Here is a 21834-nt window from a genome sequence, read left to right as displayed (position 1 = left end):
TGTTCCTCAAGTTGCCACAGAGTATTTCTGCCTAGTGGAGAGCCCTGGAGCCAACAGATGTGGTGCTGACCGCCTTGGAGCAGCTGGCTTTCCTTTGGAGTAATAAAATCAGAAGGAGCTGCCTCCATCTGCATTAACTTAGTGACATGGGCCACTGATATCAGATCAAACTCTGGGAACCCAGCAAAAACCACTGGTTTGGCTCTGTCCCTGCCCACGCTCCATGCATAACACTGGTGCATGCTCTCATCTCCAGTCTCTTGCAGCATTAGATGCCATGGTGTGAGCGATGTGTAGTCACTCGCTGCTTTCCATTAAATGTCCCTGCTCAGTTCTGGTGTGCATTCCTATCCCCTCACCTCAGTCTGCAGTCCCAGCATAAGCTGTCCCTGCTCTCCTTGCTGTTTTAAACCCACCCCACACTGCAAGTGACACCAGCACCTGCTCCATTCTAGGCCTCTATACCATATGCAATACACATGCCATTAGTTATACCAGTGCATGGTCTACTCCCAGGCTCCTCATTGTGTGTATCTTCAGGGCTAATTAGCTACAGTATCTGCAGCTGCGGAGCAATGTCTGCAACAGATTGGAAGGATTCAGAGACTAGTCTGTTTGCCTTCAGTGGGGAGAGCCTTCCAGTCTGAGATCTACCTGTTTTAAAAGAACAGGCTTTGGCCCCAACTGGTCGGTCACGTTCTCTTAATGAATGAGCCCATGTGATACAGGGTTGGAGCAAAGGGGCTGGGAGCACAAAGAAACTTGGCTTCTAATCCCAGTGACACCGCTGACTGAGCATATGACTAAGCAAATCACCAGACCTGGGCATTGCCTTGTTCACCCAGCAGGAAATGTACAGGGTGTTGGGAGAGTCCCAGCTGGGGAAATCCTCAGTATTGAAAGTAAACCTTGCAAACATCTATTCTTCTTTATAGTAAGTAAATAAACCATGTTTTGGAAAATACAAGCTGCTCTGCTATGCCGATGAGACTGGGAAGGGCTGATGTGACACACTGGCTTTCTGCTGACTAGACTGTTTGACAGCTCCTTCTCCACAGACTCTCGGTTTGGGGATGCCATCACTTCTGTCCTCCAGGTGGCAGAGGGGAAACAGCTCTGTCCTTTTTAATAGAGAGCGATGATAGATCAGGGGTTGTCAACCTGTGGCTCCAGAGCCGCATGTGGCTCTTCAGAAGTTAATATGTGGTTCCTTGCATAGGCACCAACTCTGGGGCTGGAGCTACAGGCGCCAACTTTCCTGTGTGCCGGGGGGTGGAGGAGGAGGGTGGTGTGTTCACTGCTCAACCCCTGACTCTGCCACAGGCCCTGCCCCTACTTCACCCCTTCCCCCAAGGCCCTCGCTCCTTCGTGCCCCCTCCCCTGAGCCTGCCACGCCCTCGCTCCTCCCCCTCCCCCTAGAGTCTCCTGCATGCCACAGGAGGCATAGAGAAGGAGGGGGAGGCACTGAGCAGCAGGGCTGTTGGCAGGTTGTACATAGGTAAATTCTGGCTCCTCCTCAGGTGCAGGTTGGCCACCCCTGTGATAGATCCTTGTAAGCTGTTGTCAAATGCTCTGACAACAGATGTCTGTCCTGACCGGCTCTGGTGTTTACCCCACTGTGGAGGCAGCTACAGTTGCCCTGGGAGAGGTTTCTCTGGTGTCAGCCAAAGAGGCTATATTTGGCTTGTAGAGGGCCTCTCTCCTGTTGTTCAAAAGGAGGCTGGATAGAGAGGAAAGATGGTCTCTGGTTAAGGCACTGGATTGGGAGTTAAGAGATCTAAGTTGAATTCCTGGCTTTGCAAGTGACCTGCTCTGTGACTTGGGCAAGTCACTTCACCTCTCTGTGCCACAGAGTTGTTTGTAAAATGGAGATATTTACTTCCCCTCACACACCGGTCTTGTCTGTTTAGATTGTAATGGTGGTAGGGGCTCTGTACAGCACGTAGCACAATGGGGCTCTGAGCTCAGTTGGGGCCTCCAGCTGCTACTATAATACAAACAATAAGACGAGCCTGACAAGGATTCTGGTTTTTCCACTTCAGGAAAGAAATACTGTATGCCTGGCCTGGAAAGGACCTCTGGGTAGAGGAAGGCTACACTCCCTGTATCTACAACAGGTTGGCTACGTGCACCTGGAGGTTGTAAGATGAGGAAGAGATCTCCATGAAAAGACAGGAGACCCAAATCAGAAGCCCAAGGTGGCAGTTGTTTTTGCTTTCACTTTCCATTTATATGAAAGCACGCCAGGAAGAGGAAATATTTTGTGGCGTATACATTTTGCAACATGCTGCTGTCTCATCCCCCACAGGCAGCCTTATTTATTCACCCCACTCATTCTGCTGGCCCCTTTTCCAGAAGGTAAAAGTCGAAGCCGAAGGAGAGAGAGAAGTGGATCCTTTCCAAGTGCTTTGAGTTCCGCAGTGGCTCAGGTAAAAGGATAGAGAGGAGTTTATAACAAAATCACTGTGAAGGGAGCGGGGGTGGGGGGCAGGGGAGAGGTAAGGTCCTTTCTAGGGACTGATGTGTGGGGATGTGACCTGATACAGTCAGTGGTGGGTGAGGCCATGATTGGTGAAGACTGTTTTATGGCATGGGACCAGTGTGGCCATGATGGGGGTTGGGGGGGGGGGGGTCAGTGAGGACATGGCTCTATCTATCTCACAGCTACTGTATGTGGGAAAGCCAAATATCTTGGGTTTTCTAACCACTTTCCAGACGAAACAGTTTCTCCAAACACCCTTAACTTACTAGGGAAATAACCATAACAAGCATGAAAGGGGAACTGTGTGTTAATTAGGGTTACCATACGTCCTCTTTTTCCCGGACATGTCCGGCTTTTCGGCACTCAAACCCCCGTCCGGGGGGAATTGCCAAAAAGCCAAACATGTCCGGGAAAATGCTGGCCAGGCACTTCCCCTCCCGCAGTGGCTCTGCTCCTCCCCTGACTCTTCTGTTTAAGAGCCGGGCTGCCCGAGCGCTACCGGCTTCGGGCAGCCCCCATGCCTCCGGACCCTGCGCCGCCGGAGCCCGGGAGGGGAAGTGCCCGGCTGGGGGCGCAGGGTCCAGAGGCAAGGGGGCTGCCCGAAGCCCAAGCGCTACCGGCCTCACGGTTTGCCGGGCAGCCTCCAGACCCTGCACCCCTGGCTGGGTGCTTCCCCTCCCGGGCTCCAACTGCGCTGGGGAAGCGCCGGCCGGGGGCGCAGGGTCTGGGGGCTGCCCGGCAAACCGTGAAGCCAGTAGCACTCGGGCAGCCCTTTCCGCTTGGCTGGGAGTGGGAGGGAGGAGGGGACGGAGTTAGGGTGGGGAAGGGGCGGAGTTGGTGCGGGGCTGGGGGTGGGGAAATGGGCGGGGCCAGGGCCCGTGGAGGGTCCTCTTTTTTTATTTGTTAGATATGGTAACCCTAGTGTTAATGGAAAGCTCTCTCTGTGACTTCTATCACACACAGTTTGTTTTGTTAACAGTTCTTGCAATGAATGCTGTGTGTGGTTGATGGGTTAGGTGAGTGCATCTGTAGGTCCCATGTACATGAGAGGGCAGGCTTATTCCTTAAAGGGTGCTGCTTCACAGGCCAAAGCGAGACACCTTTCAAGGTAGGAGATCTCAAAGGGCTCCCTATGAGCATCAAAGCAGGGGACCTCACACCTGCCATAAGAGCAGGAAAACTCCACCCTCCTTAAACCCCGTTTCCAGTGATGAACGCCTCAAAATTGGGGGAAGGGGAGAGTTCCCTACACTCAGACCCTTATGGAAAAATCCTATGGAATGTAACAGGAATGAAACTAATACAGCTTTAGAGCAGGGATTCTCAACCTGGGGTTGCAGCCAACTTTGTCCTTCCATATAGCCAGATGGGAGGGGGAGGGTCCCGGGTATGGAAAAGTTTGAAAACCACTTTTCTGTAAAACTTAGCCTAAAAACCCATAGGAATTTAATGAAGAATGATCTCCTTTCTATAGGTTTTTTTAATCATCCTATAGATTTCTATAAGGTGGTCCCAAAAAAAACATCCTCCATGGATAAAATGCCTCTTACATTCTCTATAAGGGTGTAGGATACTTTGGACAGGGAGAGACGAACACAAAGGAAGGAAAATGGCCATGGAATGTGAAGGTTGCCCACTCTGGAAACAGTTGGTGTATATTTTAAAGCCCCAGCTGTTGGAGTCAGATGATCAGGGCAGCCACTGGGGCTTTCTACAGGGGGGCTGGGGCCTGCGCAGTAACTCCCTGTCTGCTGAGGTGTGCCAAGCCTGGATCCCTGGTACCAGTGCAGGCCACAACTCAGAGAGCACAGGGGAAAGTACCTGCAGCCCCTGAGCACTCTGCTTTCTGTGCAAAAACCTGGTGCTGCATGGTACCTCCTCCTGCAGAGGGCTTGGGGAAGTGCCAGGGCCTGCCCTCCTATTCCACAGCACTGACACTCTGGCAGGCTTCCCAGCCCTGACCTTGTGGTTGGGCATTGGTTCCCAAGCCCAGGGCCACTCACGTTGGTGTCTTGGGCATGGCTTGGACTGTAGGTGTCAGTTGCTGGGCCCCCTCCTTTGCCAGAAGTACTGGGGGCAGCTGGAATGTCCTTCTAGCCTGGTCCAGCACTGTCCAGGTGAGAATGTTAGTCTTCACTTACTTTTTCTTTGAGGTGTCTAGTCCATATTGTGGCAAAGAAAAGCTAGAAGCAGCATAAAGGCTCAGAAACTAGCAAAGAAAAAAAAAAACACCACTCTCATTATTAGCAATAAGCACCAAAGCGTCCTGTGGCACCTTATAGACTAACAGATGTATTGGAGCATAAGCTTGCATGGGTGCGTCTGAAGAAGTAGGTATTCACCCACGAAAGCTTATGCTCCAATACATCTGTTAGTCTATAAGGTGCCCCAGGACTTGTTGTTGCTTTTTACAGATCCAGACTACCAGGGCTACCCCTCTGATTATTAGCAAGATGAGGGGACCTCATTATTATTGGATAGATAGGGTTGGTAACACTTAATTTTCAAGTCAAAATGTAATCTTGGTTACCAAAAATCTCCCCAGCTAGGATCAGAAGGGGGACCCCTCTCCCGAGCAGCCGCCAGCCCGGAACTGTGTGTGTGATTTCACTTCTCTGGTCACCGGGCCCCGCCACTGAGCGCTGGGGGGTTAGACAAAACCGAGTCAGCCCTTGCTTGCTGAAATATTTGCTGAGTGCTTCCTCTGTTAGCTGCGGGGACCTGAGCCTAGGCTGCTGAGACTCCTCTTAGAGCCGCATGAGCCAGCAGAGAGTTGCGTCAAGTGTTGGTGATTTCCCCCGGAGACAGCAGCAGGGGCCTCACAGCAAGCGGGACGTGGCTTCTTTGCTCACCTGTGCACGGGGGAAATTCCTGTGCACGGCTGAGTCGTGTCTTGCGGGCACAGCGCAGCCACCCCCCAGCCTGAAGCGTTTTCGGTCTGGCCGCTCTAGGAACGTCTCCCTTCCCCCCACAGCGGACAGCCTGGACCCTGGCTCCGCTTCTCCGCTCCCTCGGCCCTTCCCTCCTCGCGGGGCAGCTCCGCTTGCTCTTGGCCCTTCGGCGGGGATCCCTTCCCCCTCCCAGCAACATGGTAGTGGGGCCTTGGCCTTTACCCAAGGTGTGTGCCTGCCTGACGGCTCGAGGCCACAGTGATGGGCTCCCTGGCAAGCCCTGCTCGCGGCTCTGCGCTGTGCCCCCCCCGGCACGCCATGCAATTGTCCCTGGGTGGTAGGAAACTAGCCCCCGTATTGTTATGGGCCTTGGCCCTAATTTACTCCCTCCCCCCGGTGTCCCCGTTGGGAGCAGTTGGCAGCCCCCCCCCCCGCAGCGATCCAGCCCTGGGCTGGGTCCCGCGCCCCTCCCCCAGCGCCAGGGGGCACGGCCGGGCCCTGCGCGGCGCCGGAGCACAAAGCGGCCGCTGTCTCTTTAAGCGCTTTGGAGGGAGAGCGGAGGAAGTTCCCCCCACTCGGCGGCTGCCGAGCTCTGCAGGCCGGGGCTGGGCGCGGACTCGGCGCGGGGCTGCGCGTTGCCCGGGCCCCGGAGCGGCGCGCGGTGAGTATCCCCCGGGCGCCCCCGCTCCGGAGCCGGCCCCGGAGCTCCGCCTGCAACCCCCCCCCCTCCCCCCGCCGCGGGACCCGAGCCGGGCCGGAGCCACCGGGGCTCCGTCTGCGCGAGTGGCGGGGAGGCTCGCTGGGAAGCGGGGAATCCGGCTTGCAAGCTGCAGGCAGCGACCCGGGCTCACAGGGGCTGCAGTGGCCCGGTGCCCTGGCGCCTTCCCGTGGCTGGGCTTCGCGCCTGAACCCCTCGCCACGGGGCAGGGCGGCCTGTGCGCTCGGCGGGGCGGGCTTGTGGGGCTCACACACCGGAGTGAGATGCCCGGAGTCTATATTGGAAGGTGGGTTTCAAACAGCGCTTCCCCCAGGCGCCTCGTCCGCCCCCGCCCATTCCCCTCTCTCGTCCCCGCCACCTGCCTCCACACCGGCCCCGGGCGCCAGGTATAACAAACGTGTATGTATTCCTGACCCAGTCTGCTGCCACCCCCAGCCCAGAGCGCGGCAGCAAGTGCTTGTAACCCCGCTGGAGCTAGACCGTGGGGCTGGGCTGTGGGTTCCCGCCCACCGGCTGTTTTCCTGAGAGGGGTTTTAGCTCAGTCTCAAGTCACTGGCTTGATGCAGCATGGCAGGTGAGGTTCTATGGGGGGCCCGTGTTAGGCAGGAGCTCAGACGAGGTGATCATCAAAATAGTTCCTCTGGCTTTAAAATGTACAAACACCAGTGCCCAGCCTGTGGGAATCCTTCACTAGTAAGGGTGCTGTGCTCCGCCTGTTGTAACAGCTAGGAAAGTACCAGCCCCTTCCATACCCATGACGTGCCTGTGTCCCGAGTAGCTGGCACAAGATATTTTTCAGGGGATGCATCCTGATTGCAGGGCACCATGCTTTCAGGCTGGCGCCATGGCACGTATCACAAACAGTAATGTTAATGTGAGTTAGTCAATTTAAAAAAAAGCGTGGGCTCACCGTCAGGGCTGGATTAACGCAGGGGCTTTAGGGGCTGCAGCCGTGGGCTAAGGGGGGCCCCGCAAAAATAAATCCATAATGATATACAATTCAGTGGTCACCAACCTGGCGATCGCAATCGACTGGTCGATCCTGGAGCCTCTGCCAGTCGATAGCGATCTCTGGGCCACTAAAAGTCCAGTGGCGCAGCAGGGCTCAGGCAAGCTGCCTGCATGCCATAGCCCCACGCCGCTCCCAGAAGCGGCCGGTTGCTGGCACGTCTCTGCAGCCCCTGGCCGGGGTGGGGAGGCAGCTCCGTGCGCTACTCCCAGCACCAGCCAATGGGAGCTGCAGGGGCAGCACTTGCGGGCGTGGGCAGCATTCGGAGACACGCTGTTTCCATCCCCCCAGGGGCACGCAGAGATATGCCAGCAGCTGGCCGCTTCCAGGAGTGGCGTGTGGCTATGGCAAGCAGGCAGCCTGCCTGAGCCCCGCTGTGCTGCCGGCCGGGAGCCACCCGCGGTAAGCGCCTCCTGACTGGAGCCTACACCTTGCATCCCCTCCCACATCCCAACTCTCTGCCCCAGGTCAGAATCCCCTCCTGCACCAAACTCCTTCCCGGAGCCCACACCCCTCACCCTCTCCTGCACCCCAACGCTCTGCCCCAGCCTGGAGTCCCTTCCTGCACCCAAACTCCCTTCCAGAAAGAAACTAATATAACATCTGTTCTAAGGTAAGAAGTAGGCTATTTTGAATTAACTTAACTATATTCTGCATGTTTTAAGACTGAAATGTAACCACAGAACGGCTTTATGTTAATGAAAAGGCAAGTTTAGTATAGCGTTAATAGCCTCAAATCCATAATTGTGATCATTTTGTTTTTAAATTAGGAAAAATACTTGTATACGGGGCCCCACAAAATCTAATAGCTCCGGGCCCACAGGTGGGTTAATCTGGCCCTGCTCATGGCCATGATCCTGTGGTTGGATCAATGTGGGTGTGCTCCCTTTGAGATAACCCGGTGCTGAGCACCACTGTTGCCTGCCCATGTCCATCTGATTGCAGCTGTGGGAGCTTTGGTTCCTCCTCTTTCTTCTAGTCTTTTTCATTTCACTTCCATCTTCTTTCCCTGAAATTGTTAAAGCTTCTTTGTAAGGAGCCGTTTCTGTGTCTGACTTTTGCCTTCTTGTCTCTCTTGTGTTGAAAATTTTTCTCTCCTGGGATTGTTTTCCCTCTAATTTTCTTCTTTCTCTCTGCTCTATTTTTTCTTTCACTCAGCTCTTGTCATTTTTCTTTCCTTTACTTTGTGTTTTCCAGTCTTACCTCCATTCTGGAAAATCTGTCTCGACCTATGCATGCTCTCCTCCACTTTCCCCTAGTCTTCCTCCTCCCTACTGCTCCGAGTCTTCACCTCTTACCCATTCTCCTCCCCCGCCCCTTATGCCTCCTCATCTTTTCCTCTCCATCTCTTTTCTTGAGCCTCAGTCAAACTGTCCTTTTTCTTCTTCACCCCTCTACAATGATTGCCTCTCTCCTGTTCAGTTTTGCTGGGATTGTCCTTGCAAGGCCCTTTGCTGCTGCCCTGGTGAGAGTTATACAGTGCTTCCCATAGCGTTCTTTCTGGTGTTCTCTGGGTAGGATCCTTGTGGAGGGAAGAGGAAGAGATTAATCCTGTAGCAAAACTAGGAACCTCCTTCCTGGTTGGTGGTTGACTGCTTCTGCCAAAGCTCCTGTTTCTGGATTTCCATGGCCATGGTTGCATTCAAGTTCACATCAGAGGAATCCAGGAATGGCACCTCCAATAAAAGAATAAAAATCAGACAGTCTGCAGGCTTGGAGCTTATGCTGTCTCTTACTGGGTTTCCCTATACCAGGAGTTAAATGATTGAATTATGGTGATGGGGAAGCACTATGCAATCAGGGCACTTCTTTTTCCCCTCAGGGCCTGGCTTGCCCTGATGGATGGTAAATTCAGTTGTTTTTTTACTCACCAGGAGCAGCACACAGACACGATGCTGCAATTACAATGATAAATAATACATTTGGGTGTGTCTGGATGGGGTTTGGGGAGGAGAGATGCTTGGTGTGGTGAAGGGTGACAGCAGGGCAGTGGAAGCAAGAGGGAATTGAGTGAGCAAGCTTTTTAGAGTGTGAATGGAGTATATGTAACTCTCCCTACATGAGCTGACAGTGGGTTTTGAACCTGGGACGGTCAAAGTACAAGAACCTACAGCTTGAGCTATAGGATGAGGTCCTCTACATAGTAGTTGTAGCAGACTCTTCTGTAACCTCTGTAGAGCCGATCAAAATGTTTTTTAACAGAGAATTACTTCTTTTGACAAGTTTTTGCAAAAGATGTCCTCCTTTGTTGAAAATGTTTTGGTTTCCTGCAGTCGATATTTCAACAATTTCATCTGCCAGTTTTTCATCAAAAAATGAAGGAAAAAAACCACAAAGAAGAAAAAAACTTTCAATGGAAACAACAAAAAGTGTTTTTGTTGAGTTATTTTTTTAAGGGAAAAGAAATAATATCCTGTCCAGATCTCTACTGCTTAGGTGAAGGAGCTGCTGGTGGGGCAGGGAGCACAAAGATCTACACTGCTCCAGCCTGGGTTATACAAATAGAGGGGAAATGTATTTTATAAAAAGATGTCCATAATAACTAAGTACCTATGTGATCTTTTGTAGCCCATTGTTGCCCAGCCTCCTATTTCCCCCACCTGTTGCCTGTAACTATCACTTGCTCCATCATGTCTACTGTTGTTGTTAATCATATTTATTATGCCTAGGGACCAACCCAGAATGGGGCTCCATTTTGCTCGGTGCTGTACAGTTTGCATCATCAGACTGCAAATTCTTTAAGGCAGGTTTTATGTTGTCATGTGGTGTGCAGTTTCTCACACACTGAACTCTACTCTGAGCTTAAAAGCACACACGTTTAGGACTTAAGTGTGGCTTGTACTGAAAAGTGACTATATAAAAACGGCACCTTCTCACTCCACTGATCCTGTCTGTGGATATAAATCTGTTGTATTTAGGAATAAAAATGATTTTTCCACCTGCTTGTTACTTGAGTTAGCCCAGCTGGAGCCAGCACAACTGAGGGTGAACTGGTTTCTATTCCTCCTTGAGCATCACCAGAACAACTGTTCCAAGCAGTTTGGCAAGCCCACTGAAGGCAACTGGGGTTGCACAGGTGTCACCATGCCTTCAGAAACGCTGTTACTGGCAATGAGGCCTGTTGTGCATAGGAATAGGGTAGCATCCATTTAAATAGTGTGTGAGGTCTCTCGTGTTGCTCACCATGTTCTGTTTTAGTAGCCTTCAGAAATCATCATGCAGCAGCGTGTATGTATGTAGCTAGGCCTGGCATGTTTGTGTCTTTTTAGTAAGCATGGTTATTTGAGATCCAACTGTGCCCATGTTGTTTCCTCATATTGTTTACTTTTATGTCAACAGATGATAGTGCGTAAGAAAATGAACCCAGGTTGTTTCTTGCATCTCAGCATGAGTTTGAAGGACTGGTAGTTCAAATATTTTTTTAAGAGAGTGAGCACATTTGATCTGGAATCAGCAAGACACAGAGCCAGGAACCACACAATACCATTTTTAGAGTCCTTTCCTGCACAGAATGGCACTTTAAAGTCACAGAATTGTATGTGACATTCTGAGTGCATGGTGCTATGCTGTACTGCAGTGGTGGGCAACCTGTGGCCCGTCAGGGTAATCCACTGGCGGGCTGCGAGACAGTTTGTTTACATTGACTGTCCGCAGGCATGGTTGCCTGCAGCTCCCAGTGGCCGCGGTTCGCCGTTCCTGGCCAATGGGAGCGGTGGCCAGCACATCCCTGAAGCCCGCGCCGCTTCCCGCACTCCCATTGACCGGGAACAGAGAACCGTGGCCACTGGGAGCTGCGGGCAGCCGGGCCTGTGGACAATCAATGTAAACAAACTGTCTCGCGGCCTGCCAGCAGATTATCTGGATGGGCTGCAGGTTGCCCACCACTGCTGTAGCACATGCCTATGTGGAAGAGTAACAGTGTAACCATTAGCACTTCGTATATGCAGTCAACCCAAGCATTGCTCTAGTGTCTGCATGAATAGCAGGTCACAGGTGTGAGATCATGGCCTCTGTAGCAATGTTCTGAGAGATTCCTACGCTCCCCACTTAGCTGTCAGAGTGAGCTAACCCCCAGAGGGGAGTCAGCTTGATGGGTGACTTCCTTTTCTCAAGTGAATTATGAACTGACTGCAAATGAGCTGTTTTTTCATTTCCATGTAATAGGTGTTTCCTCAGACAAGGATCTGAAATTGCTGACAAATGCAGCACTTGATGATGATGATGATTTCTTTGCATAGCACCTCTCACTGATTATCTCACGAACTGTGCCTTAATTGTCTGATAGGCTGTAAGGGATTTGGGGCAGGGATAGTCTTGACCTTTGAGTCTTGCACAGAGCCAAGCACGTATTAATATTGTTTAGAAGGAAGCTATCCTTAGAGCTTGAACTAAACTGCAAAATTCACACTGAAGTTTGAATGCCCTTAAGTTTGGGGAAGTTCAGCTCTAGAGTTTTGGTTTGGATTTGATTCCAGCTGTAACTTCTTATTTTATTCATAAGCATGAGCAAGAGAAGACCAAGGAAACTGGAGGTCCTCTGCTTAGCGGGGAAGGAGAGCTAATAAAGGACGACATCAAGAAGGCTGAGGTATTTAATGACAGGTTTCAGAGTAGCAGCCATGTTAGTCTGTATCCGCAAAAAGAACAGAAGTACTTGTGGCACCTTAGAGACTAACAAATTTATTTAATAAATTATTTATCTAATAAATTTGTTAGTCTCTAAGGTGCCACAAGTACTCCTGTTCTTTTTGAGGTATTTAATGCCTATTTTGCTTCAGTCTTCACTAAAAAGGTAAATTGTGACCAGATACTTAACACAATTAACAACAAGGGGGAAGGAATGCAAGCCAGAATAGGGAAAGAACAAGTAAAAGAATATTTAGATAAATTAGATGTATTCAGGTCATCAGGGCCTGTTGAAATTCATTCTAGAGCACTTAAGGAATAAACTGAAGCAATCTTGGAATTGTTAGCAATTATTTTTGAGAACTCATGGAGGACATGTGAGATCCCGAAGGACTAGAGAAGGGCAAATACAGTATCGGTCTTTAAAAGGGGGAATAAAGAGGACCTGGGGAATTACAGACCAGTCAACCTAACTTTGATAACTGTAAAGATACTGGAATAAATTATTAAATAATCACTTTGTAAGCCTCTACGATTACAAATAATAGCCAGTAGTCAAGAACAAATCATGCTATACCAACCAATATCCTTCTTTGACAAGGTTACTTGCATAATGTGTGTGGGGGGTGTCTTATAGACTTACTAAAATCAAGATATAGCACGTCTTTTGTTGCTGTCCTACATTACATTCTCCTAAGCAAACTAGGGAAATGCTGTCTAGATGAAATCACTGTAAGTGGGGGATGCAAAAATGGTTGAAAGACCATACTCAGAGAATAGTTATCAATGGTTTGCTGTCAAGCTGGAGGGATATAGTGGGGTCCTGCGGGGGTCTGTCCAGGGTTCAGTACTAGTTTATATATTCATTCATGTCTTGGATAATGGAGTGGAGAGTATGCTTATCAAACTTGCATATGATGCCAAACTGGCAGGGATTGCAAGCACTTTGGAGGGCAGGATTAGAATTCAAAATGAGCTTGACAAACTGGAGAATTGGTCTGAAATCTACAAGATGAAATTCAGCGAAGACAAGTGTAACATACTACACTTAGGAAGGAAAATCAAATGCACAGCTACAAAATAAGGAACAACTGGCTAGGCAGTAGTACTGCAGGAGAGAGATCTGGGTGTTATACTGGATCACAAATTGAATATGAATCAACAATTTGATGCGGATGCAAAAAAGGCTAATATTATTCCGAGGTCTGTTAACAGGAGTGTCGTATGTAAGACACCAGAAGTAATTGTCCTGCTCTACTCAACACTGGTGAGACCTCAGCTGGAGTACTGTCTCCAGTTCTGGGTGCTACACTTTAAGAAAGACATGGACAAATTGGAGAGGGTCCAGAGGAGAGCAACAAAAATGATAAAAAGTTTAGTAAACCTGACCCATGAGAAAAGGTTTAAAAATGGGCATGTTTAGTCTTGACTGAGGAGGGACCTGATGAGTCTTCAACTGTGTTAAGGGCTGTTATAAAGAGGATGGTGATCAGTTCTCTGTGTCCGCTGGAGGCAGGACAAGAAGTAATGGGCTTAATCGGCAGTAAGTGAGATTTAGGTTAGATATTAGGAAAAACTTCCTAACCATAAGGGTAGTGAAGTACTGGAATAGATTTGCAAGGGAGGTTGTGGAATCCCCATCATTGAAAGTTTCTAAGAACGGGTTAGACACACACCTGTCAGGGATGGTCTAGGTTTACTTGGTCCTGCTGCAGCACAGAGGGGCTGAACTAGATGTCCTCTCAAGGTCCATTGCAGCCCTGCAATTCTATGATTCTATGTATTTGCTTCAGAGTGTAGAGAGACAGTCGCTGCCCCCAAAATTTTTCAGTTGCGGTTTGGACAAACATGATGTGAGAGAGAGTGGTTACGGGAAGTGGGGGGGGGGGCGCTAAAGATAAATCATATATTGAGTCCTACAATGAACATACAGTAGGATTTTGTGTCTGAAAATGATATTTCTTCGGGCTAGAGTTGGGGAAATGCTGCTGTGATATGGGATGCTGTTGTTCTCACTGGTGCCTTCCTACTCCAAGGACAGTGTGTAAACATGGTTCAGCATTGTACCCCACCCCAGGTCTTGCAGAGCAGAGCGTGCCTAAGTTGCTTCCTCCACTCTTCCTGGGGTGCTCGCCGAACAGCACTGCAAAATTTCACAATGCTGTATGTGAACTCCCCTCTTTGCCCCACTTTCCAGGGCTCCTCCAAAAGTCTCCCTCTTTCTTCTTAGATTAGTCTGTGGCACCTTGAACTAATAAGAGCGTAGGCCTTTGGCACTTGTGTGAAGCTGTTCCTGAGCCCAGTGGTAAGAGCTGTTTTGGACAATGAGTCCTGTTCTAGACTCAGCTACCTGGTCTCTCCAGTTCCTCTCCCTAGGCCTGATCCAACACAAATTGAAGTAAATGGAGAGCCTCTTTGACTACAATGGACCCTGGATCCAGCCCAGTGTGAACAGGAGGAAGAGGCTACAGGTATCAGTAAGACACCAAAATGTTTCCACTCTCACTAAAAACAGGCCACTCTCATTATGGTTTTAAATCATTTTCCCCTGTAGGACCCCCTGCTTCCCTTCACCCCAGAACCTACAATCAAAGCCTTTACCCAGCCTCAGGTGAGATGCTGAGGGGCGTCTGATTCTGTGGATGCGTAAGAGTCTGCAAGCTTCATCTTGTGCCGTATTTCCAACCCCTGGAACAAGCAGACCTATAGACAGTTCCCGACACTGCCCACGCTACAGTTACCTAGGGCACTCACCCTCACTGTACCTGGACTGCCCATGTAGCACAATCCAATGGGCTGTCCAGTCTAGTGTCACATCTGCTCGGTCTCTAATTTTTAAGGGGGGAAATGTATTTTAGGTATATCTGCCCCTGAGATCTTGGAGTGAAGGTTTTGGGGAGATACATTGTACCCTCTGACGACAAATTCCTTTGGGCACTGTAGCTGCTAATCTAGTGCTTCCCAGCTGGGCTGCCTTTGCTGAAGCAAGTCCACGTGGGACAGCTGATCACAGAGCTTTGGGGTTTCACATCTCTTTTCTGGGCCCTACAGTGCTCAGAAGCTGTTTGCATTTCCTGACACTGACAAGTCGAATCTGAAAGTGAAATGCCATCTGGGTCTTTTATGTACAGTCATGTTTCCTCCCTAGTGAACCTGGACTTTGGATTACCACATCATTCTCTGCCTCTTAGTTGGAGGGGGGGGGAGCTGCTTCCCCTGAGTCTGTAGCAATGTCAGCTGGAATATAGGGAGGGAGAGGGAAGTAGTGTGTGTTATGTTGTGTAACTGTATGAAAATCTGCCTGTTGCCATAGCCATAATAGATGTAGATTCTAGGAAGATGCTCCTCAAAAACACAACCAAGTAATCCCCTGCATCAGATAGCAAACCTCCTGGGTCAATTCTTTGGAAACCAGAGATTTCCCTCTGTTTGTAAATTCTTGTCTAAAGCAGTTTGAAAGAAATGCTTCACCCCCCCCCCTCACCCCCCCGAGAAGGCATAAGTCAAGAGAGACAGCTAAATAGTCAAGACTGTCAAAAGTCACTAGTGATTTTGGATGACTCAGTTTTTGGGTGCCCAACTTGAGGCACTTTAAAGAGGCCTGATTTTCCAGGAAGTGCTGAGCACCCACCCTCTGAAAATCAGGGCCCTTTAAGGTGTGTTAAGTCATGCTCCCAAAATTATTAATCACTCTTGATAATTTTGGCCTTTGAATTTATTTGGTATCCATTTGTTAAACTTTTTTTGTGGGGGAGTGCGGGGGGATTGTTGCAAAACAGGAGTAGAGACAGGACAGCAAGGCGCTGGATTATCGTACCGCACAGTACATTCAGGCTAAACATAGGGTCAATCTTTCTTTTTCCATGTATGGAACATCTTGTTGACTTGTCTATACTAATAGATCATTTCCTACCTGAAGGAAGTGGGTGTGTTAGCTCTTAGGAGGTTTATAATTATACTGCGTTAGTATTTGGGAAAAGTCCAATGGAAACATTTAAAATGAAAGCTCATGTTTCAGAGAAGCTGCCAGATGTGGAGATGACTGGTCTGGAAACATGAACACAGCCTGCAGTGTGACTTCTGTGACGTCTTGTCTCTGTGTTCATGCCTGAAACCCCTCTGCTTGGTCAGTCTGTGGTGAATGATTCTGACTCTAGACAGGCGGGCAGGTCCAGTTTGAATAATTCTGGTGACCAATTGGCTGGAGTTTGGTTCTCTTGATAGGGAATTACTACACACTCTGAACTGTGGAGAAGCTGATTTAGGCCTCTGCGAGCTTAATTTTAGTAGGCTGCTCTGATCCTATCCTCCTAAAAACATTCTCTCTCCTAACATAGGCGCTTTGGATGATCCAGATTGTTTCAGCATTCAGATGTTCACATTATGAGCTAAGCATACCAGGCTTTTTCTATAGCTGTTCCTTTAGAAAGCATTCCAGATATCGCTAGTGTTTCTGTATGGATCTGGGCCAGATATTCTTTCCCAGATATACTATGATCTGATGGTAACCTAAGCCAGAGGGCATGGCTGCTAGGAATAGCAGAATGTTGGCCTAGCTCTTCTGGCAAAATCTCCCTTCTGGTTCTGATAAGTGCCCTGGGGACTATAAGTGACCAGAGTCAGGCAAGGAGGACCTTAGTTTCACACCTTCTCCGGGTCTGGTGGTCTCCTGCTCTGACTGTGGACAAGTGGTGATACGGAATAGAATCCCTCAGACCTGTCCAGCCCAGAGCTTCCAAGAGCCCCTTGGTGACAGTAGACAACTTTTCTGGGTAAATGTGCAAGAGAACCCATAGGCTGCCAAGACTAAAATAGTGTGTGTGCCTGGAGTTAAAGCAGGCTTGAGAGAGGATTTGCCAAAACTTTTTTTTTTAAATGTGGAATGTTCTCCCAAATGGCCCAGTGAATAAAGCATATCACTGGGGTTTAGGAGATCAGGGTTCTGTTCCCAGCTAAGTCACCTGCTATGACCTCAAGTCACTTGCTGTACTTTTTGGTGCCTCAGTTTACCCATCTATAAAATGAGGATAATGATGCCTAGCCATCTTTTGAATCTCTGAGGTGTGCTTATGAAAAATGCAATGTTTAGTGGCCTGAATTTCAAAAGTTGTGGGTACCTGTAGCTCCCTTTGTAGTGAATGGGAGCTGGGGTGCTCAATATCACTGTATTTCAAGCCAATAACTGTAATATTAACCAGATTGCAGCAGTCCATTGACACAATGTGGAACTCGTCGTTAAGGGATGTGAAGGCCAAAACTATAACAGGGTTCAAAAAAGAACTAGATAAGTTCATGGAGGATAGGTCCATCAATTATTAGCCAAGATGATCGGGGATGCAACCCCATGCTCTGTGTGACTCTACCTTCTGACTGCCAGAAGTGGTGAGTGGGCGATGGGATGGATCACTCGATGATTACCTGTTCTGTTCATTCTTTCGGAAGCCCCTGGCATTGGCCACTGTCGGAAGACTGGATAGTGGGCTAGATGGACCTTTGGTCTGACCCAGTATGGCTGCTTTTATATTCTTAATGTCACAAAGCAACGCAGGTGCAAATATGCAGAATAATTGCCTCTGCCCACACTCCACCTATCCTTTACCTCCTGGCTTCTAGGCTGGGGGTGGCCTGTCTCTGTTCCTTCCTCTTTCCTCTCTTTCCTTAAGCTGGGATCAAATCCTTTTCTTTGGGATCATTGGTCCTAGACCGGTGCTTGGCAAAGTCTGATGGCCTTATAGGCACTATATTAGTTTGCCTTTGTGTTCTTCTATCAGTAGCAGGCTCAGAGGGGGGGGGGGACCAAATAAACACCAATGTCACTCCATTTATGAAAATAACTGCCTCAATATTGTTGTACTTCATTAAAGCTGCATCTGTGAGACTTAAATAAAAATTATATTCACCTCTACTGTGATCTAGGGCCCTGTATAGGACTATTCTTTAATTCCACTCCCGTTATTATGGCAGCAGGTCCTATGGAACCCGTGGGATCCCAGACCCACTGCAGGGCTCTACATAAGTCCCACACAGGGCTCTACCTTGATCCTTTCTCCCTGCAAAGTCTGAGGTGCCCTGGCTGCAAAGGCTGCACCTCTTTCCACATTCAAAAGGGGCCCTATGAAGTGAACTTAAGCAAAGTATCAGACTTGAGCCAAGATTTGAAAAAAGAGGTACCTAAAATTAGGCTCCTACGTCCACATTTAGGCATCTAGAGGTGGGATTTTCAAAAATGCCGACTTGACTTAGGAGCTTGTGGTCTTTATGTAAATTTGAATTTTCTTGTGGGGGTGGGGAAGAAGTCTGATATTTTCTCCTGATTCTTTTGGGCCATTGTAGCGCCTCTTGAACATGGGACAGTGACTGCTTCCAACAGCCAAAGCAGCCTGGCACTCCAGTGCCTTGGTAATGTGAGTCCTCTTGGGATGGATGGCATTGAGTTTGCTGATGTTGATGTGCATGTGTGTATATATCCGGAGTAGTCCCTGATGTTCGTTAGAAGTCCCTGGAATAAAGAACCAGTGCTGTTGCTCACTCCGAATTCCGGCATGTAACACGTTGGCAGTGAGGATGGCTTTGCTCCCACTTACTTTTCTCCTCTCCTCTGCAATCTGGCTTGCCCTGCTGGCTGAGTCTATGGTGCTTGTTATGTAAACCACTTTTCATATGTTTGAGGCTTGCTTTCGAGGTCCCAGCGAGTAGGGCTCCAGAGTAGATGGGGTCTCTTCTTGGCTTTGCCACTGACCTTCTAGGTGACTTTGGGCAAGTCAATAATAATATATGGAGATATACCTATCTTATAGAACTGGAAGGGACCCTGAAAGGTCATCAAGTCCAGCCCCCTGCCTTCACTAGCAGGACCAAGTACTGATTTTGCCCCAGATCTCCAAGTGGCCCCCTCAAGGATTGAACTCACAACCCTGGGTTTAGCAGGCCAATGCTCAAACCACTGAGCTATCCCTCCCCCCTATGTTTCCCCCATTTATAAAATGGGGGTGATGATACTTCCCATTCTCCCTAAAGAACTTTAAGGTTTAGCTATGAAAAGTGCTAGATAAGAGCTAAGTTTCATTCTTGTTAACGATGGCGACATCCCTGTTGCCAGGCAGCGAGTTTAGCTGTGAGGCTGGCTGGCAATGGAAGGCCAATGTACACTTCATGCACTTCCCCTTCCTGATGACTTAAAGGCTATTGCAGTTTCAGTTCTAGAGAACTTCTTCATGCCGAAGTGAAAGAGGCTATAGAAAGATAAGACAGTGCACAAAAAAAGCCGCTGATGTTCCTGACTGATACATTGTTTCTATCCAGGGGATCGTTTCTCTGTTTGTATGTGTTGTAGCTCAGATGTTCCCTCTACAAACTGCTCTAAATTATCCATACCATGCATGCATGAGTTTCTACTGCTGGAAAGTGTAGTTTTTTGGTTAGAAAAAGAACCTGGTATAGCTGAGGCTAAAATAATTGCTGACAAGATTGAAGATCATATATGGCCAATTAATTCTCTAATAGTGCAATCTGCAGACCTGCATAGGAAGAGTGGGTGAAATGCTGGTGAATAGATATACAGCTCATGTGACAGATTCTGTGCTGAGCGTTTTAAGAGATGCAGCATAGAAGGTGTGGCCCTGGAGTAGAGTGGATGAAAGTGGCTTTGTATGACTGTTTTTAACCGTCTACATTCTGGGCTGCTGCAAAGCCCTGGGGAAATACTTTAATTGCGGGCAAGCTTCCCCAGGGCTGCCTATGGGTTGCACAGCAGCTGAGAACTTCTATAGCTCTCAGCATTGTGCTACTTTCCTTCTGTTTTGCTGGGGCTGCAAGGGGAGCAGCATAGGGGCCACTTACGACCTTTCATTTGCAGCTCTTTCACACTATCAGAGCCCAAGATAGAATTGGGCCCCATGTATCTCATAAGCACCTCCCTTATGATTTCATTGTGTCTCTACTGCACGTGTCCATTTGCAACGCACAGTTCATTACACAAAGGAGGTTCTCAATGTGGTTAGGCAGGACACTTGGCCACAGTTCTTATTCCTGAATTGGTTTGTGTGACGTTACTGTGTAGATAACTGTGGTTCACCTCACTGCCTTCATTACTGCTTTGCTGTGTTGCTCTAGGCAGCCCCCACCGTCAGCTATACGCTGCTGGATTTAGAGCCTAAACTGCTCCACACTTATACAAAGGAAATAATCTTCTGTACTTCGAAATGCATTGGGGAGCACGTAAAAGTACCGACACTGCACAGAGCTGCTGAAAAACAGGAGACTTGGTCCTTGCCCTGCAAAAATTGCATTCCAAACCGATGCTAACACCCTGGGAGACCCAGAGAGAGCTCCTATTGGAGCTGTTTTTGTTAAATATCATGGTGACAACTGTACTCCTGCGGAATTCTGTATTGTGGAAACTGCCACCTGGATTCACGCAATGGACCTTGCATCTTTCTAAAGCAACAGGTTGTGGCTGGATGCAGTTCTTCCTCAATCTTATGTAGGGATCATATTTATTTAACACACACGCTCCCTCAAGTTTCTATGGCACATGGCACTGAGTCAGGCCACAGGGCTGGGCAACCCCATAGGAGGTGGGGAATAAAACAACACTGGGGATGTGGCCTTTGTGCAGCAGCGATTGATAATTGCTTTTGTTTGTGATGGAAGCTGCCCCCAGGGGTTACAAGCTAAGACCAACTGTTTGTGTGGCTTGATGGGAGTGTAATAAGGCAGCTCTGGCAGCCATCTGTTGCCAGGAGGAGGTAAGTGTCACTGTCTTGGATGTCTAGAGCTCCTATATCACAAGGTCCCATCATCCAAGGTTCGCTAGGTTCTTACAAGTGTTGTAGCTATCAGCAACTCTAGTTGTGTTACATACCTTTACTATCGTCAATCTGCACTTAGTGCTTTCCAGGGGACCATGGCTAGATTTTTTGAAAGGCCAATCTGGGATTCAGTGTTGTTTGGGTGAATATAGGGTCTGATCCTATTCCCACTGAAGCTAACTGCAAAACTGCCGTTGACTTAAACGATGCAGGATGCAGTCCTTATTGTGCAGAGACAGCCCAGCACAACATGAAGAAATTGCCAGACTTGTGCCTAAAGATTTAGGCAAAGCTGGGTTGCAAGTGATTTTTTTCCAACTGCTGCTTTAGACAGAGGCATATCTTTTGAAGCGTATGAGGCCAGATCTGCACCAGACTGTAGCAGTCACTCACATGTCCACATCACCAAAAATATGTCCACCTTCTAGTCTTTTCTGGGACTTACCTGCTGATGTTGCTGAGTTTATTCCTAAGTCGTGCCACGGTTGTGAGCCATAATTACCTGGTAACTAGCTTTCTCTGGACAATGCTGCTCAGTCTCATTTTGAAGAACTGATTGCTAAGCAGTTTTGGAATCATCTCTGTTCTGTGTTTGTACAGCACCTAGCACAACAGATCTGTGATTGGGGCTGCTAGGCACTACAGGAAAAACAGAAGCCTGGCACTTCCCTTGTTCTACACTGTTTCCCTGCACTGCCAACTACAGATGCTTCAGACTCTGGGTTAGGAGCAGAGCTCATGCAGATCCTGGAATGTATGTCTGAAAGAACAGCGATATGTTTTTGCAAGGATGCTAACCGAGGCTGAATGGATATGCTTGATTTTTATACATTGGGACTCTAGCAGTGGGGCTTCAAAGGGAAATGGCTCCAGCCTACCAACCTGCAGTCACAGGCAGCACTAGACAAGCTGCTTGTAACTGAACTGAGACCTGGTTTAAGACTCCCAATTCTGCATTTAAATTAACAAGATGAGTTTTTAAAGGCGCCATGGAGGGGGAGGGAGTGAAGACCAAAAGGAATTAAAGTGACTGACTTTTAAATGCCCCCCTGCCTCTCAGAAGCAATTTGTGGCCTCTGGCCATTTTAAATTCACTTGTTTATATAAATAATTGGGAGTATTGAATTGCTCCCAGAGGAGATTTATTTTCAGTAGAAAGTGAATTGAAACTTCACTGTTATTCTGCAAACTGCTTCTTAAGGGCAGACAGGCTTGGGGAGTGGGGCCTAATGAGCTCAGATTTCCTAAATAAAAGGAGTAATATAGTATAATCATATAATAAATCAACATCCAAAGCA

The 21834-nt window shown here is 48.6% G+C and overlaps 1 protein-coding gene across 8 annotated transcripts in view; it reads left to right on the top strand.

Annotated features, from left to right (window-relative positions):
* Nucleotides 1-2288: 2288 nt before the first annotated feature.
* The window catches only part of BID (BH3 interacting domain death agonist), a 40364-nt gene continuing 20818 nt past the window's right edge, over nucleotides 2289-21834 (top strand). For 2 of the 8 annotated variants that reach the window (XM_034781438.1, XM_034781400.1), the window contains exons 1-2: nucleotides 5896-6034; nucleotides 10811-10812. The gene's annotated coding sequence lies outside the window, so the exon portion shown is untranslated. Of the gene's footprint in view, nucleotides 2430-5889; nucleotides 6035-7425; nucleotides 7503-10810; nucleotides 10813-21834 lie in introns of those variants that run through there. The other 6 variants (XM_034781447.1, XM_034781410.1, XM_034781457.1 and 3 more) reach the window with 5 other exon arrangements.

Source organism: Trachemys scripta, chromosome 1 (assembly GCF_013100865.1).
Source record: "Trachemys scripta elegans isolate TJP31775 chromosome 1, CAS_Tse_1.0, whole genome shotgun sequence".
Taxonomy (NCBI): Eukaryota; Metazoa; Chordata; order Testudines; family Emydidae; genus Trachemys; species Trachemys scripta.
The sequence above is the reverse complement of the archived record's forward strand: the minus strand, read 5'-3'. Positions and strand labels throughout refer to the sequence as shown.